This window comes from Melospiza melodia, chromosome 3, assembly GCF_035770615.1.
Source record: "Melospiza melodia melodia isolate bMelMel2 chromosome 3, bMelMel2.pri, whole genome shotgun sequence".
In the NCBI taxonomy this organism is placed as follows: Eukaryota; Metazoa; Chordata; class Aves; order Passeriformes; family Passerellidae; genus Melospiza; species Melospiza melodia.
In genome coordinates this window covers 7424030-7444113 of record NC_086196.1, presented here as the reverse complement: position 1 = coordinate 7444113, position 20084 = coordinate 7424030, and the positions used below count along the sequence as shown (strand labels likewise).

At 38.6% G+C, this 20084-nt stretch overlaps 1 protein-coding gene across 17 annotated transcripts in view; it reads left to right on the top strand.

Moving 5' to 3' along the window:
• Positions 1 to 20084, top strand: part of DLGAP2 (DLG associated protein 2) — a 455404-nt gene that overhangs the window by 129065 nt on the left and 306255 nt on the right. For 4 of the 17 annotated variants that reach the window (XM_063150751.1, XM_063150748.1, XM_063150749.1 and 1 more), the window contains exon 1: positions 5956 to 6402. The exons of 12 other annotated variants lie outside the window; for them this stretch is intronic. The gene's annotated coding sequence lies outside the window, so the exon portion shown is untranslated. Of the gene's footprint in view, positions 1 to 5955; positions 6403 to 20084 lie in introns of those variants that run through there. One more of the 17 variants, XM_063150753.1, reaches the window with a different exon arrangement.

Sequence of the window (20084 nt, the reverse complement as noted above, 5' to 3'; positions counted from 1 at the left end):
GTGACACAGCAGCCATATTTGCATACTGGCAAGCAAAGCACAGAATGTGTGAAGTAGAATTTTATTTATGTGCCAGAGGATCTAGACGGTGTTGCTATATTTAGCAAATAATCAAGAAATATTACTGAGACCTTGTAGGCTCTTTCTCATGGCTGTGACTTGGAGACAATGCCTCAACTTGGAGCCTCACCATGTGAGGTGCCTCCTTTGGGCTCTCCTGATCCCTTGAAAGCCTTTGAACTACCAGCATCTGCTGTCATGTCTCTCTCCACCTTTCCCAAAAATTTGTCAAGGGAGAACAGATGATTTAATATGAGATTTAACCTGATCATACTTGTCATCCTCTAGTCCTTCCTTTTTTTTCTATTTTTCCATGATTTCTGGAATGCTTTTTTAGAACACCATCTTCTGTTTTGTCATAAAGTCTACTGATCATCTTTCAAAGACATCAGATATGTGTAAAATCAAAAACCAGATAGGAAAAGATAATTTTTTTAATCTATTTTCACATCACTTTTTTGTCTATTTGAACTTAGAAAATTGGGAAGGAGGAAAAGGGGAAGTAAAGGCAAGGAAAACAGGACTGCAAGTGAAGGAACTGTGTTTGACAAAGGACATAGACTGGAAAAAAAAGATAGAAAAATTAAAGCCTGTCATTTATCACAAATCACTAATAACTATTTTTGCTTAAAACAAAAAAAAGTCAGAAAGCCTACACAAACATTCTCAGATTAGTGGTTTCTGAAGCAGTGTTAATTGAGAAAAATTGGTAAAAATAACGGCCCTGTTATAAAGTTTGTCAAAATGAAACAGTGCAAAGTTGATAAGGTTTTTAACTGCTCTAAGCTTAAACATACAGGGAGACCTGGTGGTTGCTTTTTCTTTTTCATTTACAATAATAATTTTGAAATGCCATTTTCTTGAGTACATTCTGAAAATTCAACTGCAAAGAAATGGCTGGAAGCTCAGGAAGGAAGAAAGGAAGGAAGGAAGCAAGCTCAGGAAGGAAGGAAGGAGAGGATATTAAAAGTCTCTAACGAAAGCTCTGTGGAGATGTTGGTAAGAAGAAATAAGTGCAATTTTTGAACAAACTCATTATCTTTAAAAGAAGGAATTACTGCTATATTTTTTGTACATGGTCTTTCAGGATTGCCTTTCCCTTTGTTGTTATTACAGCTGTTCTTCAGCACTTGCATTGAAAGGCAGCCAGATGTTTTTGCAGTGTTGCCTCCAAATGAGTGAGGAATCATTGTTCACAAAGCTCTCCTGCTCACAGATGCAACTTCCACTTTGATACTACCAAAATATGAAGAATTTCTGACGTCCTAACCTGCAAGAACCCTCTCATTTTCATGCCAATGGTATGGCCATGCTATAGCTTTGCTGGTCAATGTTAGCACAATTTTATAGCTTTGACCTTCAATGAGGAAAAAACTCTCTCTAGGTGTCCTGCCCGGCAAAGGCAATGTTGTGTCACAATAGCTATAATTTATAGAGAATCCAGATGTGAAATGCTCCAAGAATTAGATTTTTTTGACTACGAGGATGAACCCTACCAAACATTTGACCTCTGGAAAATCTACCAGACATCCTACAGTATCAAGGTCTATGGTAGAAGAGAGTATTTAGTTCTGCTTATATTAAACAGTATTTTTTACAGACGTTAGAGCCATAAATGTTTCAATGCAGCTGCCTTTCAAAGAAGTGGGGAGTTCATTTGAAAAGGAAATTACATAGTAAAATGTAGAGTTTCACAGACAGAAAGAAATTAGCCAGAACTTTTTATCCTTTTCTTCCATTTCCCAAACAATTCTATTTCATTTAGAAAAGTCACTAGATGCAAACCATGATTGCCCCTTACAATCAACAATTGTGCTAACCAGAATTTGAAAAGCAAAGTCCTCCTCAAAATTTTTAGAAAATTTCTGCTCTCAATTATTTTAATATTCATATGGAAATGAAAATATGTATTTTTTTTTCTATCAGACTATGTAAATTTTATTTTGTAGAATTTTTTTACACCTGTATTGGTAATGGGATGTCAAATTCAAATTTTCTTTGGGACACCAGCATTGCAGCTGGTGGTATAAAACTGAGCTTGTGAACAGGACTTTTTTTCTAATTGTTTTTGGCATTAAGTAACAATTTACTGTGATTATTATCATTCTTGAGAATTTATTTAGTTGTGATACCTGTAATTGATATTTCTAGCTTTTTGTTGGGAAATAGATTTTTGATGAGTAATTAAAAACTGCGCATTATTCTTCATAAACATTGCTATATTACAACAAATTGAATTTGGCCTAATGAGGCTGAAACCCCCCTTTGAGTTTTCTATAGTGCTGTTGAAAAACAAAAGTGATGAATCTCAGAGGGATTTAAGGGAGAATCTTTGCTTAGGTACAGAAATGTGATGCCTGTTGTCTGTTCAATGGATCCCATCAGTTCAGCTCAGCTCCTCAAGAGATTTATGCATGAGTAGATCTGGCTAAAAGAATGAGGATAAAACTTCTAGCCCTTAGCATTTTTGATCTTGGCTGCAATCATGTAGGATAGCAGACTAAAAATTTCCTTGTCCAAGACTCTTGCTTAATTTTCCATTTTGTTTGCTACAGAAAGAAGTAGAAGTGCAAGTTCTTATAAAGCTTTTCCTTGTTTTAGTTAGTGTGAGCCTTGTTAATCGATATGCACATGGGGTGGCCTAAGTAATACAATTAAAGGAGGCATCACACAATGTGCAGTAGCTGTTTTTCTATTCTGCTTCTGGGAAAAGATGACATGTAATTCACTTTTTATTTGTACTCATTGTTAGCTGTTTGCAGTTTAAAAGGACAGCATCGAAAATTTTTTTAGCATAATTTTTTGTTGGTTTGGTAAAGTTAATATATGTTGCAATGATACTTACTGAAGATGGTAGGGTTTCTTGTTACTCCAACCAGCAGAAAAACTCATTTAACTGAAACAATTTGTTTTGTCTCTGCTTTAGAGACTATCTACTAAAATATCAGTAGGTGTTTTAGAAGGCAACCTCCTTCTGTCTCCTGACTTTCAAAATGGAGTCTCAATAATCCACTGGTGTTCTATAACTTAGGTTTCAACTCCAATTAGTGGAAAGCCCAGACATTTTAAAGAAGATCCAGCCTTTCTAATTCTTAGGCCAGAAATGTTCAGATTTATCAGCTGTCTGTAATGCCTGGAAGACTGGCATTACAGGCCTGGAAACTGGCCTAGTTTCCAGTTATGGTAGAAAGAACAAACCAAACAAAAGGAAGGAAATTCAGTAGGAATTTCAAAGGTGGTTTAAGGACATTTAGACTTATTTGTTAGGATATCAGGGTATTTCAAAGATCCCACATATAAAGGAAAGACATTAAGAGGGTTAGAATATTCTGTTTTGTGGTCTGCAGTTTAATTAGATGTCGACCGTACTTGCTTACTTAGTATTAGATGTTGTGGTTTATGACAATGTCTCCATGAACAAGTGCATTGCTTTCACTGGAGTGACTCATCCTTTCAGTATAATCCTTCAGGCCCTTCCTGAGACAGCAATATTCTTGGAGTATTTTCCCACAATATCTCCCTAAATAAATGGGAACTGCTGGCAATGATGGTCCATTCTCTTTAGCACTATGTTTTGTAAAGCTTAGAAGCCTTTAAGCACAGATCAGAGCCATCGAGGCATCTTCCACGGACCTTGTTTAACATTCTCCTCTGCAGGGAATGAGCTCTGAGCACATCACTGTGTTCATGGTAAGCTCAAATCTAGTTTAAGAAGAGTGGTGATATTCTTTGGCTCACATGCTGAAAAAGGTATTGTTTTAAGAAAGCATGCACTTGCCTACTACATCCTGGGAACAGCCTTGAAAGACTGTACATTATCAAGAAATTCTGACATTTGGTGTTTCCCAAGGCAGGACTAAATTTGATGAAGCAGTGATTAATTTTATTTTTAGCTATTTTCTGTCTTTTTTTCTTCTCCTCATTTCCATTTCATTGGCTTTTATCTAGCCAAGAGAGAAACTTCTGGACCATCAATCTCAGTTACACTCAGACACACTTCTACTTTCTAACTGTTTCTCGTGTTATCTTTGTCTTTTGTCATGGAAACACATGGAAAATATTTATGCCATCTGGATACACAGAGTATATGCTTTTCTATTTCCACCCAGTACTGAAATGAAGGGGTTATGATATCCAGAGCCAAAGCTGTGCTTCTGTCTTTTCCTAAACAGCATATTTAAAGAGATCAGCTAGTCTTGTCTTGGAAGACAAGCACAGGAGGGAGGGAGGGAGAAGGAAAGAACCTGCTTATGTCTAAATGGCTACTCAGTGCTCTGAAGTTGTTTTCTCCAATGTTTTCAATCTCTGAGGAGTGAGTTCTTCTCTTTAGGGTGCCTGTAAAAAGCCCATTGACTTCTCTGCTTTGACAGCACACTGTGTCTTGTAGCCATGGATGCTGTGTTCAGATTTTGCTTTCAACCTATCTAGACCTGAAGTGAGTCACTCTGGTAGGAGTGAACTCTGAAAGAGTTGCTTTTATTATTAAAATTTGCACTGCCTTGCCTTTGAGACCCTCTCTATGTGTAATGCAGAAATTTAGTAGAGGGTGGTCCCTGGTCCAAAGAAATATAAAATAAAGGCAAAATATTAGAAGGGAATGTGCAGTGGAGGGGCTGGATTTCAAGAAGTGGACTGTTTTGCTGGAACTACATCAGTGGAAATGTATATAAGCTCCTCTCCAGGTTTTTGCTTTTAAGCTTTAAAGTATTCCACCCTGAAACCCCTGCTTGACTGGTGTTCTGGTGAGCACTGTGCAAACGTGAATGCAGATGGATCCTAATGCAATTCTTCCCGTGAATTAGGAAGCTGTTTAGATGCAGCTTAGTCTGTTCAAAACAGGAGTAAGTAAACCAAGATTTGTGGAGATCCTGTTGAAAAATGCCCTGAGGTTATTTTTTTTAACCAGGGGACCTTCTTCTGAAGTTTTTACCAACTTCTGCCAGGAAAAATATTAAATACAAGTTCTTAGGCAATTTGCTTTAGCCTCTAGGCACAACTGAGTCCCTTGGGGAAAAGGGTGGGTAGGCAAGTGCACATTATCACCTTTAACTCTCCTCACATCTCTGTGTGTTAAAGCAGGCAGATGGAGACTAATTTCAGCTATCTGTGAATATTATAATATTTCCCAAATACATATATTTAATGGAATGGCTTTTCTTAAGAAAAGACTGATGTAAGAAATTAAATCCATGGTGCATGAAGCAAGCCTGTCTAGCAGCCTGGATTTCAGAGTCTGAGGGTAATTTGATACAGTGTTCATATTCCAAGCTCCTGTGACAAGCAGCTGCTAATTCTGAAAAATATTCACTAAGAGTGGGCTAATTTGTGTATCACTGAAGCACTGGTCCTTTTTGCTGTCAGTGCATATTTTAAATTTGCAAGGGAAAAGGATATCCAGTCTTTTATTATTTGTTAAAAAGAAACTGACAGCTACACTTCTTAACTGAGAGTGATTTTGTTCATATCTACCAGTATCCTTGAGAGTGCCGAAGGCATTTGAAAAGGTGCCACTGCTCTGTCATTGTGTTTTATCTGCCTTTACTACCTCTCCAGGGTTTTTTTCCCATTTTTAGGTGTGGGGGTTTTGTTTGGGTTTTTTTTGTTGTTTTCTTTTTTTTTTTTTAATGAGCTTTACTAGAGAGGTTTAAATCTCCTCTTCATTTACAGTCTTTTATGTGATTATGCAGGATCCGTGGTATCACATCAGAAGAAGCTGCTGTAGATTGATGGGACCCCACCAGCCACCCTGCCCACTCAATATTATAAAAATTTGTGTCGTCAGTAGTCATGACGTTTTGTAGGAAGTTGCCCATTTATGGATACTAGAGCAAATGATATCATCACAATAGGTGGCTCCTGTCTAAATAGGATCATTTGTGAAATGAGATTACAGGCATTTATCTGGGAAACAGGAGACAGAGGCACCTGCTTTATGTAATTGATATCCTGGGGAATTATTGTGTACAATAATCAAGAAAAATCTTCATTTCTAATTCTATTATGTGGGAAGAGAACCTTTCTTTTTTCTGCCTGCATAAAACAAACCCCACTTCCACATGGAATAAGCTCCAGACCATGTTTTCTATTATGCTTGAATATATGGGACATGCATTGCAATCCTATGCTTGCCACACTGCTGCAGTATACTTGTTTTGCAGAGCTCTGTAGCAGGCTAGTCAAAGCTGTGACTAACCAGACCCTTGGATACATACTCTAATCTCTGGCCTTTATTTTTACAATGAAATTGACTTGTTCATTGATTTTATATTTTTTCTGATTTGTGAGAAGCTTCATGCTCTGTGTTTGGATGCTGACTGCAATACAGCAATAGTCTTTGATACGGTAAGTCAAAGATGACTCATTTCTTACTCTTGTGCCTTGAATTTATACTTTCTACAACACCATCTCATCAGGTAGAAAATGATGTGTTAATTAATGTTGAAGTAGTTAATTTTCAACAGATGCTAGTCCCTTCCGTCTCCTGAGCACTTTGCACCATGTTTTTCATCCTACTCATGAAAGCAATAGGTTTGGACTGTCTTTAAGTAAAATGCTTTTGCTGTGAAATTTTTAATAATATTGCCATCCTTTTACCTATTCTCTAATTTCAACAATAAAGAAGAAAATAGATCACATGCAGAGATTTGGAACTTAACATGTGATGCTAGATTACGATAAGTTCAGTTCAATATTAACCTTTATTACAGTGAACACAATTGAAAAGGCAAAAATCTTTTCAGGGCTTTATACTTCAGATAAAGTAGAAGGGTTTCAGTTTTTATTTGAGTATTAATACAGCCAGATACATTCAGCTGCAAGAGCCCTTATTTCATGTGAAAGCAGTGGAGAGAAAATGCCTTACAGAAAGACAGTTTTCTTTGTAATGCAGCGTGCAGAAGATACAGTAGTACTCCTTATCAAGTGCACTACATGAGATAAGAGCCAAAACCCCCATATATTTGCTGCACAGTGATGAGAGCCTTTACATTTTAAAAATGTTGCTAACAAAAAATGCTATTGAACAGAAATATTATTTAATGAGCTTTAAAACGTGCTGTGATCACACATACCGTATGCACTCTTTTAGATACCTAATATTAATTGCACAGTAAGGGTTAAAACTTGATGTAAGATTTTTTTTTGAGAAACATACCTTTAAGCAGAGGTCTGGAGGATCACTAGGTTACTGGGTCTTCAGTGAAATTCATTCAATCCTGGTTTTAGAACTGGCAACTTTGCAGCAAGTGAATAGGGTTCAAATGCCTTGAAATGTTTCAATATGGGAAGAATTCTCTGTATGTATTTTCCTCCTTCTCATGCTTTAAACTTTTCAACAGTAGAGGTTTGGGGTGTTCCTTTTTCCATGAGTATTAGCCCTTCTAGTTTTGGATATGCCTATCCAGAAAATCAAAAGATTTCTATTTTCCAGTATAGATTTCTGATGCGCAGGTAAAATAGGTTGCTCTTTAAAAGTTTATGCAGGACCAAAGCCTCAAAGGAAAAAAAAGAGAGGTCTGTATAAAATAAGAACAAAGGTTCAAACTGGCTGTCAATTCACAAGTTGCAATTTCTGTTGTTTTTTCACTGCTGTGGTGAAGTTTGAAGGTTTTATTTCTGTGGTATCAACATGATTATTTTGCAGACATGCATTAACATCAGTTCCTGCATTTGATCACAATTAGTTCATGGATCCATATCTGTCATGTTTCTCTGTCATTTGAGACAGACTACATCCTTTCTATTTAGCAACAAGTGACCAACATGATCATGTAGTTCCCAGTGCAGTGCACTTTAAAAGGTATCTCCTGAAATGTGAAAACAGTCATACAATATTTTTGCTAGGTATACAAAATCTGTATGTTTAGCAAAGTTGGTGACTAATGGCATCAGTTTTTGAACAAAACATGCTATTTTAAAATACTAGCAGGCAGGTGAAGGTGCTTCAACACATGAGCAGATAAAGCAGCAGTACTGAGCCTGATATTACTGTTTGCTTTTTCAAGAAAAAACACAGATTATAGACTATTTTGTTGAAATAGTTACATAATGAGATTTACTTAATATGTTTCACAGAAGCATTTTTACTGTAAAGGCTTCTTGAAGTAATCTAGAACAATGAAAACATTTTCACAGATTTCCTTTGTGTGTACTAAGTGAAAGCTAAAGGAAAGAGGCAGATAATGAGTGGAGGCCAAATTGTATGTGCTGTATTTCAGACATAAGACTGCTATGTGGCTTAGCTGATCAAATCTCAGATATTGACTGGTTTTCAGGGTGCATCTTTTGGGGAACAAAGATAAAAAAATAATTATGTAGTCACTGCTTTGATTAGCCCACCTACTATTTTGAAATTTTATTTTCCAAAAAACCAAAAGTGCATTAATAATTTTTACCAGTTTTACATCTATTATAATTCCCACTAAAGGAAAGCAGCTGCTTGTTATAAATAATAAAATAATCTAAAAATAACAGAAAATATAATCAACATAGTTGGAGCAATAAGAACACTGAAGGGCACATAAAAAAAAGCAACCCATCTGTTATGTTTAAAACAGTATATGCAGTTCTTAAAATTAAAAGAATATACAGAAGGAGAAATGACCATAGCACAAAGCATACAATGTTCCACTTCTGCCTTATCTAATAAGTTTTTAAATTTTATGTGGAGGAGTCATAGAACTCCGTTGCATAGATTACGTCATGTTAGTTATGCTCCACAAATTTTGCTTATTATTTCTGGCATTCTATTATTGTCAATGTGTTGGAAATCTCAGTCATATTTTTCTGAAAACTTTTTGATTTAAATACTTGGATTTTTCATCTTAGATATTTAATTTTTTGCTCTTGGCTTTTTCATTGCAATAAATTTATGTAGTTAATAGTTTGGTTCTGGTTTCAAGAAGAAAAGCTTGAGTTTATGCTGGAGTTCATAAAGGAAAATCACAAATACCTGGACTTTGGTACATTCAAGTTTTCTGAGTTTAGTAGAAATGAGACCAGATAGCTGTCTCTAATGTGAATATAAAGGGAGCTAAGTCTGAAAACAAAGGAAAGAATATGGAATCCACATTGCTATCAAAAATAAAATCCCAATACATTATTCTAGAGTAGTAAGGGAAATTAACTGGCTTTTTGACCTCATTTAAAAAAAAAAGTTTTGTTAAGTGATAAGCATTTACTATAGCTCAAGGTCCAGAAGTGCCAGCTTCATTTTTTTTGGATACAACAGGCATTTCATTTTTTCTTTTTATATGTACTTTAGGAATTCTGCCCAAGAACAGTGAAAAGGTCTGGAGTATGTACAAAACCACACATCCTTGACTGGAGACCCCATGGCTAAATTAAATTGAATTCCTTTTAGTTTCTCCTTGTGTAATATAAAATATTCATACCTGCAACAATGAAAGATTTGCATGGATTGGTGCAATAAAAATTATATCTGTTGTAGAATTTAATTGTTTTTGACAGATATGCTTGCAAAATTGATAATAAAGCCTGAAAATTTGACACAACAGTATGAATGCCAGCAAAGTAGTTCTGCACAGCAAGCTATTAGTTCCTCTTAGCAGTACATTACCAAGGTACAAATAGGGCAGCAAGTCTGTTACTGTCAGACAACCTGCACAGTAGAGCATTCAATGACATAGGGAAGACCACAGAGAAATTCATAGATTTCTTTTATGAAGGAAAGTGAAACTGCATCCTAGTTGCCATTAACATCTTCAGAGAAATGGCAGGGAAATAATAAATGCCACTGCAGCTTTTGTGGTAGCAATAGTTACTTGCAGTATTAAAGTCAAAGATTTAAAGGTGATCATTGCCCATCAAACTAAAGAGAGAAAGAGATCCAAAGCAGAAAAAATTATTTTGGAATCATGTTTCCATGATCTCTGAGAAAAGGCATTCTTTGTCACTAGGTTCAAGTTTTAGCTGATCTGTATAGTAATCTGTTGTTTGCCCTCCCAGTTCTAAGCACCCAATCTGACATTTGATACAAGAGCAAAAAGATCCTTTAAAATTTTCAGTTCATTTTCTAGATGACCTGCCATCATCAAATCCTTGGTTTCTAGGGCTTGAACACGCTGCTGCTGAAGCTGATGGCAAAACACTTCCTGGCTTAACTGGGATCGTGATAAGGGCAACACACCATTTAATAACAGAGGCCACAAAATATCAGGCTGCTCTTTGCTTGTCAGATCCAGGTGCTATTCCTGTGGGCAAAAATCTCACAGCCGTTCACAAAGAGGAAGAGGACTTCCAGACTTCTTGTACTCTGCCCACAGAGAGAGGAGGGGCAAGGGCAGGCCAGGCATGTCAATATGAAATATTCCAGCAGCATGGCACAAATGATAGCGTGGTGAGCACACGGCTCAGGGCAGCCAGGTGCTGTGTGCCCCAGGTTGTGCTGTCTGCCTGCATGTAGCACCAGGTAGCACCTGCTGCCAAGACCCCTTTGGGGCCCTGCACCTGAAATGGCAGGTTCTGAAAGGAAAGCAGGTGTTGGTGATCAGATGTTGCTTCAGCACACAGTCACAGTCACACTCCCTCACTGTGGCTGCTCCTCTCTATGTGATGACAAGGAAACCCAAATGGAGGTATTTCATCTCCTACAGAAATGTTGCTGCGGGGTTGGAGGGGGAAGTGAGTTTGGCATTGCTTTGAGGAGTGGGCCTAGTTCAGATGTTCTTGTTTTTAATCTATCGGGCACCTAAGAGGTACTTATTCTTAGAATGCTTTTCTTTGTGCTGGCTCTCCTAGAGAAAATGACTGGGTTAAACACCCCCAAGACCTCATACCCCTCACCATTCACATCACCTGCATGGCTAGGAGAGGGCACAGAACTCAGGAGCTGTTCTATAGATTTCTGCAGAAATGAAATTTTAATCTTTTTTTTTTTCAAGCGATTTTGGTCCTATAAATTTTATCAGTGGTTGGGGTTTTATCAAGTGCGGTGTTGTCATCAGGACAACTATTTTTGCATCTGATTTATTCCCCTTCCCTCTGTCCTACTGCTAGAAGTAACAGGCAAGAACTAAAGAAATTAAAAACATATTTTTTCTGTTCACCCTGTGTGTTTGACAGCATTTTGTATCTATTCAGCCTCACTGTTTCCTCAGTGCAATCATTTGGCGTCTTCCCATTTGTGCAGCCATAATAGAAGCTGAAAGGAAAAAACATCTTAAACCAAGAGGAATAATACTGTAGTGTCATAAAGATTGGCAGTCTAAGTAGCTGAATCTCATAGGGAATCTTGATTTTATTGATTATATGTAGTCAATGGAATCTTTCTCATAAATGTGTAGTCTGCATACATTTTCATAGACTTAGTTAAAGCTTAAATTATACCTTACAATTAGACAATTAATTTAGGCTATTGCTCTGAAGTGCTGTCTAAGCATTTATCTCTCCATATTTTAACCATACTGCCACATATTGAAGTTGTGGTACCATTTCATTACCCCTTCAGCCAATTCATCTGAAGAGGTTCACATCCTGCCACAGACACTTGTTCCTTCCCACTCTGTGCCCGAAGTGTGCCTGGTTGTGCTGACTTGGCTTTTTCTGTGGCCACACTCCAAACCATGGCTTTAACAAGACATTCTTTTTCCAAAACATGCAGAGACAAGCTGAACAAGGCTTTTTATAAATGATATTCTTTTTTTTTCCTGTGTGCATGCAGTTCTGTTTTAAAGCACACCAGATGATAGCTAGGTTGATCTACGAAAAAAATCTGGAACTAGGAGTAAGACTAACTTCCAAAAAGAACATCTTAAATCAGATCTACATCCAAAGAAATATTGAAAAGCCTGTTAAGTTTTCTTGGTCTAAATTTCGGGTCCATTCTGGATGAAAACAAGTATGAGCTTGAAATGCTTTCTAACCTGGGAAACTCCATTCTCTGAGATTGTGCATGGCAACACAGCCTTTAGTGTTTGATGTCCCTTGAAGCTGGTTGTAGTACTACTTTGATGGATCCCTTATGTGCCTGTTGTGCTGTTGGTGCCTGCTTCTAATCAGTCCCATGCATCCCAGACAGAATTCCCTAGATTTCCTATCTAGACACTTACTGCTTTGAATTAAACCTCTTGTGTCTGATCTGAGCATGGAGCTTTATGGATGCATTTATGCTTCAGTAAGCAAGAACAGATATATATTCATAAAAATGTAATCTTGAGATTCATTTTTGGTTTTTCTTGTTCTCCTAGGATCTCATATCTTCTATACCTGTTCTCACCCAGGAATGCTGTAATGTGTGAGCAGGAACAGGCATTTGTGAGCATTCATGTACACATTTGTGTGCATTCATGTACACATGTACACACACATGCACAGACACACACACACTCTTCCAGTAAGAGAGCCAGAAAAAGCAGCGTGTGTCCCCCTGAGATAGTGCTAAATAGCACAGGCCACAAGAGCCAGGGAAGAGCCTAAAGACCTCCTGGTGCCTTTCCTCATTGTCCTGCTCCATGGTCAGCTCATGTCCTGCTCCATGGCCACACACTCACTACAATCAGTGCCCAAGCTTGGAGCCCTAGTGACAGACATAGTCAGGTCCCAGTTCTGCTTCTAACTCATTTAAATATGGGTTAGGGTTAGGGTTAAGCCTTTTCAATGACTGAGTACATTTTAAATAATGAAATCAGCAAAAGATGGATTTTGTGCTAATAATGATTGTATAGTGGTGGGATTATGAAGTTAATAAAACTGTTGACTAATAATTCTAAAATTTCCACTCTTAATTTATATATGAACAATTAACAGCGTCTCCCAAATCTCACTCAGGGCTGAAATTTAGCTGGCTCATAAATACTTCAGTCTTCACTGTTTCATGCAAAGCCACTGCTTTGCAAGCCAGGCCCCTAGAGGAACAATACGTGCTTTTTTCAGAAAAGTAGTAAAACTCATTTTGACTTTTTTTGCTAGATGAATCCCTTTGATTCAGATATTTTTATTTCACTTATGTGATCATGCTATTAGCAGTGATAATAAAATGATAAATTACACAGTTACTTGGGGAAAAAAGAGCAGTACAAGTGTTTCAGGCACCTCAGTGAAGGGTGAAGATGTGACTATGCTGAAAATGTTTTTGGTTCTTAATAGGTCATATGGTTTCCTTATAAATCATTCCTCTGTAAAGCATGGGTGGTGATACTTTTCCAGGTAGCAGGAGGCTGTGTTCTTTGAGATAAAAGTGCAGAAGTTGCCCCTTTCATATATTTGGGAAGCATGACTGACATAATGGATGGAAATTACATCTGGTGGTGTTCATATATGTTTCTTTCTATGCTAAGGAAGGGGAAATCATCCTCACAGAAGGGCAGACATTGCCATTGATTCTCTTCTGCCAGTGTGCTGAGACTCTGAAGAAGTCTGGTGAAAATGACTGCATGCAGAAATCAGGGAAGGCACTTAGGGAACCTGGCCACTAATATGCCCAAGTTCAAAACTCATCTTCAACCGCATTTTCCATTTTTTTAGATTTAAAACATAAAATTACAGCAGTAGTCAAGTGTAGGCAGACTTAAAGACCTAATAAAGAATGCAGATTTGCATTAGCTCCCAAAATTTAAGGTTTTGAAATTGAAAATATACTGGAGACACACACTGCAGCTGGTGAGATTTGGCTTCAGACTATTGTAAGAAAGTTCTTGAAAGTGCAGCTCTTTAACACATTCTACACTTAATTTCATTTTTGTTTTGAAGCTTTTGAAAGCCAGCTAGCCTGCATATGCTATACTATATTTGCATGAGATAAAAAGAGGACAAATCCTAATGCACAAGTAGCACACAGCCCTGGAAAATAATTCAAATATTTCAAATGTATTTCAAAAGATTTTGTTTTAAAGCTAATGTAATGGCACAATTTCTGTTTTACTGATTTCAGTTCTGAATTCTATTAACAGCTCAATATGAGCCGATCAACTGCTATGTCTTTTTCCTTTAACAGTGCTGGTTTTATGAATACAATATGAATCCTTTTCTCCCTAACCCCTAAGGGTGAAGTAATATAATTTTTTGCTTTCTAGAGTATTCACTTATGTTAAATGGTCTTAACAAGTCACTTTAACTGTCTGTGTTCAAATGGGTTACTCTGAAATCAAGAGAGGCCACATTTGAATTTCCAGGCAGTGTGCCATTAAGAATCCAATTAGGGGTAGTCAGTTGGTTATGAAAAGATGAGATTTTAACAGAATTTCAGGCTGGAGGACTGCAGAGTTTCTAGTCCTGTGTGTATGGCACCTGTGCCCCTGCTCCATGGGAAGTCAGACAGCGCTGATATGATTGAAATTTTTTCAGATACATTGAAATCTGTGAACAGATCAAGGCCATATTGTATATTGAATAATAGAGATTCTTCCATATAAAATAATTTAAATTAATGTTTTTATCCTTAAATTTAAGTGGTCTTATTCACACAGCTGTGATGTGTCATGAACAGAAAAATAACAATTGAGAACAGGATTCTGATCTACAGTTTCCAACACAGGATGGGACAGTGTGATTACTGTGCAAGCAGCTGTCCCCTTTAAATGAAGGACACTTTTACAGAGAAGCTGTATAGGATAAGAGAGGAATAAAATAACAATGTGCCCAAGTAAAAGGAAGTAGGGATCTCAAACATTTCCTAAACCTACAAAATCAATAGACTCATACATCCAACTGAGTACTGTACAGGCTGGTTTCAAAATTAAGTTTGTGTGATTTTGTTTTTAGCAAAAGTGTATAGGTCCTCTCATTCAAATCAATGGGAAACTTACTAGTAGACAAAAATGGATGTAAATTTACCCTGATGTCCACCTCAAAGGCATAAACATGGTTCTTTTTACTCAACCCATTGCCGTTAAAATTAAACCTTAGCTCCTACTGACTAGTGAGAAGTATCAATTAAAAATTATATTAATGAGGCTATGGAGTAAATTGAGATGCCAAGAGAACCTGTTAGCTTTTTTTCAAAAGTTCAAAACCAGGCTCCACACATTAATGAGACTGCTCAGTGAAAGTTTTAAAATATATTCTCCAAAGCTGACTTGGTTTTCCTCACATATTTTATGCATCAAAAGAAACCTGGGAAAATCAAAATTATAACAATCTTATATCAGCTGGAGGACTGTTTTATAGCTTTCTTTTCTTTCTGTTAGAACAAGAATAAAACAAAAAGTGGTGTTTCACTAGTAATGGCAACATTAAACAACGAGCTTAGTATATTAAAAGACAGGTCTAATGTGGTAGCAAGATATAAGCAGCATATGCTTTTGAGGAAGGAAAAAAAGAGTAAGCTCCTTTCTCAAGAACTTAGCATAAATCTAAACTGAGAGTTCAAAGATCCTTATTTTCAGCAAGACAGTGTTGATTCATGTGGATTAACAAGAACATGTTTGTATATCATCTCATGGAATAGGAGGTCTGGTCTGTTGAAGGAATTAGTGATTTGGCATTTATATGAAGCAGACCATCTTTTGAACCGCTAAGGTACTCGTTTAAATTGTTCCAAGTTTACATCTCTGTAACTAAACCTTAGTCTGGAGAGTTGATTTGATTTCCCTGAGTTAGCTTGAACAAGATTGCTTATTCACATAAAATGACTTGTTTGTCATGTTCTCTTCTCATGGAGTCCTTCTTTCACTTGCCACTGATATACGGCAGGGGTTAAACATGTCTCTTACAACACTGAAATAAATTGTCTGTGCAAAATGTTGGAATCCATTTCTATATGTGGCATGGAAATTTTGCTAGATAACCTCAAGCAGATGAAGGCTTTCCCTGTTTTCAGCCTGCAGCAAGAGAAAGGAGCAGCACTGAGCTGTTTAATAATTTTTTTAGAATATTGTTGCTATAAAAAACTGCTAAATATTCATCTGTCAACCTCTAATGTTAGCCATAAATACAAACCTTTACAGCTGTGATTTATTTCTGTATTGACTCAAGGCAGTGCTTTTTATTTCATTAACAAAATATTTGATGTGATGATTTAATTTCTGGAAAAAGTGTGTATTTCTGATTTCAGTCCTTGGGCTGGGTTGGCCTTGGTCAACTTCCAGACCACACCCAGCCACCTCTCATTCTATTCCTTCAGCAGGATGAGGTAGGAAATAGTTTATGGAATGAGATAAAACAGGGAATTTACCAATTACCACTTACCAATTGCCATCATGGGCAAAACAGACTCAGCCTGGGGAAATTAACTCACTGTATTGCCAACTTAAAATAAGTTTGGATAGTGAGAAGCAATGAAAAATTAAAATAACTCCTTTCCCCTGGCCTCTCCTTCTTCCTAGGCTCAACTTTATTCCTTTATACCTGACTCCTTGGCCTCTGCCACCCAAGGCTATGGGGAATAGGGGTAGGGGTCTATCCATAAAAACTCCTCTCTGCCTCTCCTCAACACATATCTTTCCTGATGTGTCCTTCCATGGGTCCTCCATGACCAGCTTGCCTACGTGTGGGGCCTTCACAGGCTGCGCTGTGGCTGCTCCATCACAGTTCTCCTCACGGGCAATTCCTGTTTGCTGCCTGGCCCCCTCCTCCTCTCTGCTCTCACCTTCATGCCCACACGGTTGGTTTGGGTGTTTTTTGAAGTTCTAGCTTGTTGTATTCAGATTGTTGTATATCATATTTCCAGAGTCTCATACCTTCTGGGCGGTTTTCTCACGGCAGATCTTCACAGCAGTGGTGTTGTTGCTTCTCAGTCAGGGCTCCTCTCCAAGGCTCTCCCTGACCACCCCACCCCCTTTAATCTCAGCTACCTCCATGGGCTACAGCTGCTGCCCAATCAAGGACATCACAGCTGCAGCCCATTTACAATAACTAGAATCAGGGCAGGGTCACTAATACAATACAGAGATCTTTCACTGCCATACATATATTTACAATACATATATTTACTCAGGCCCCTACACATATATTTACTCAGCCCCCTACACTAGCTCACAGACCTTTTCCCCACCAGCATTTTTGCCCCTGCTTACACACGCCATCCCTGAGGCGCGGCCTGAGGTGGGCAGTTGGATCCAGCTTGAACCGGCTGTGTCCGGCTTGAACCGGCTGTGTCCAGCTGGAGCCGGCTGTGTCCGGCTGTGTCTGGCTGTGTCTGGCTGTGTCCGGCTGTGTCTGGCTGTGTCCAGCTGGAGCCGGCTGTGTCTGGCTGTGGCTGGCTGGAACCGGCTGTGTCCAGCCCAGCTGGAACTGGCTCTATCTGGCTGGAACCGGCTGTGTCTGGCTGTATCCGGCTGTGTCTGGCTGTGTCTGGCTGTGTCTGGCTGTGTCCGGCTGTGTCTGGCTGTGTCCGGCTGTATCCGGCTGTGTCTGGCTGTGTCTGGCTGTGTCTGGCTGTATCCGGCTGTATCCGGCTGTGTCCGGCTGTATCCGGCTGTGTCCAGATGTGTCCGGCTGTATCCGGCTGTGTCCGGCTGTATCCGGCTGTGTCTGGCTGTGTCTGGCTGGAGCCGGCTGTGTCCGGCTGTGTCCGGCTGTGTCTGGCTGTGTCTGGCTGGAACCGGCTGTGCCCAGCTGGGGCAGCCCCAGCCTCCCCTCACGGAGCCGCAGCTGCTGCTGGGGCTGGGCACCCACCGCCTGTATGGTGCTTTTTTCTTTGGAATGTATAAAACAGAAAGTTTGTAATTTATCTGATGATGTATGGAGCAGCAGTGTAAAAAGCCCTGGCTCATATGAATGGAGTGCAGGTAGGGTGTGTAGGGGAACCACCAGAAAATTAAATCATGTAAGCTTTTGGACAGTGGCATCCTGCTTTTTCTCATGAGGAGGATGGAATGTAGGGCAGACATAAAAAATGACACCTTGGTCTGAAATTTAAAAGTTGTCCCAAATTTCTTCTCTTTAAAACCTAATCTATTGTATTCTGTCTCTTTTGGAGACTGCATTGCACTTATTTTTAAAAGTGTCAATGAAAATTTCCACGGGAAGAAACTCAGTTTCTTGTGAAGTATTCCCTAATAACTACATTCTGATAAATTTCATAGTGTTTCCGTTAATGTAAATGCTTTTTGAAGTATTATTTTAGAGAAAACTCCTCCAGTTTGACAGTGTGGATCAACTATTTCAAAACCATTTAAATGTGGGGTAAAATATATTTGTAGAAGCAATAAGATCCATGCCTTCTTTTTGTCCATCTTTGATATGGTCCAGCCCATGAGAGGTTGTACAGCATGCAGCACAGCAGCAATCAGAGCAAACGGGCAGCAGAGCAGCCTGTGTGTCTCTGTGCCCTGAGCTCAGCCCACCAGCAGGGGATGGGATTCTTCCCTTAGAGAGGGGCCCAGCCCCTGCTGCTCAAGGGGAGCACCTCCAAGGTTCTGCTTATCAGCCAATATTCAGAAATGCCTCGCTGGCAGACAGCCAGCGTGACTGCCTGCACTGCACAGCATCTCATCCTCCAGGAGCTCCCCTTGGAAGGGAGCACCAGGCAGCACAGCTCCTTTGCAAGTGGAGGTTTGACCATGTTCTTGGATGTAGATTGCTACTCTTCATATTGGTGTAGATTACATTCCATGTCATTTTGACTTCAACTTGATAGCAATGCTGAATTCCTTCCTGTGCAGTGCATCTACAGAGAGCATGTGGCCTCACATCTTCAAAGAGGTCCCATGGCAATGGTAGAACCGTGCAGGTGCATGTTTTGCAGATGTCTTCTGGCAGTGACACCAGTATAAGTCCACAAAAGTGTACTTGTAGCCTCGTGTAGCCTCATAGGCATGAGAATGAACAGTGAGCTTATTTAAATGAGGGTTTTTATAAAACCAAGTCTAAAGTAAATATCCAAGAAAACTATAATACCACACAAAGCTATAATAGACACACACAAAAACCCCAAGCACTTCTGTTATCTTGGGACTATCCTGATGACAATAATGTAGAAAATACGTGCAAGTGATATGTATAGTCTGTGCAATTTGTAATACAGTTAAATTATCTAAGTAGACTCACACAGGACACAGTATGGAGTGCTCATCCTTTTTAGCAAGCATGCAGATATGCCTTCTAAAGAACCCACCACTATGCTATTCACAGTGATTTATTATCTGTGAATGTGGCTCTGAGATGCAAGGTGGAAATGTAAAATACATTTGTGCCTATTTTCAGTAAATGTCTTTTCTTTGTAGGTATCTTCATTTATCTACATAAGGCTCTTTTGATTATTGCTACTAACTAGATAATCAGCATTTAAATTCAAAGAAATCTTGGATTTTGCTGCAGATCTCTCATGCCATTTCAGTGGGACTGACCACTGTTTCTTAATGCAACTTTTTAGTAGGTTTAAAATATCTCTTGCCTACTCTTTAGTAGGTTTTTTTAAAAATATCTCTTGAAATATCCCTTTCATCAAGCATAGCTCCAATATTTACTAATGTGAAGAGATAGCAATGAGGAATACAAGTGAATGAGGTCTGCACTAAGATGCAGTGATGGCAGGAGATGAAGATGTTGGAGAGCTGTGGTGCACGCTAAAGGAACATTTGCCTGAAGCAATTCTGCCTAAATATCAATACTGATTTAGAACCAAACACTTACTGATTGATTGATTACTCTTATTCATTAGCTCTGGCTTCAGGCTTGGTCAAAAGCCTCAAACTGCCATGGGTTGTCTTTTACTTATTTGACATCACAATATTCATTTAGCCATAATACTGCAATGAAGGAAGAAGACGTTAAGAAAAGTAACTCCTGAAGGTAGACTAATAGCTTGCATACAGACAATTAAACTTACAAGGAGATGCATATGGTGCAGACTTACTCTTGCCAAAGTTTCACAAGCAGGCAGTTCCAGATTCTGGACAAAAATGTTGCCCCACGCTGTGTCAATCTGTCTGTGCCTTAGGCTGACTGTCTCTTGGATGCATGGTTATTCTTTAATATCAGGAGCTTTACTCAGGCAGAATTACTGTGCAACATATTGTGCATTGCTGTGCCTTGCTCAAAGTGCTTAGGGATAAATGCAGCTCTGGCAGGAAAATTAACATGTTCCTTTTCTGCTTTATTTTATTTTAATTATGGAAAGCAGGAAA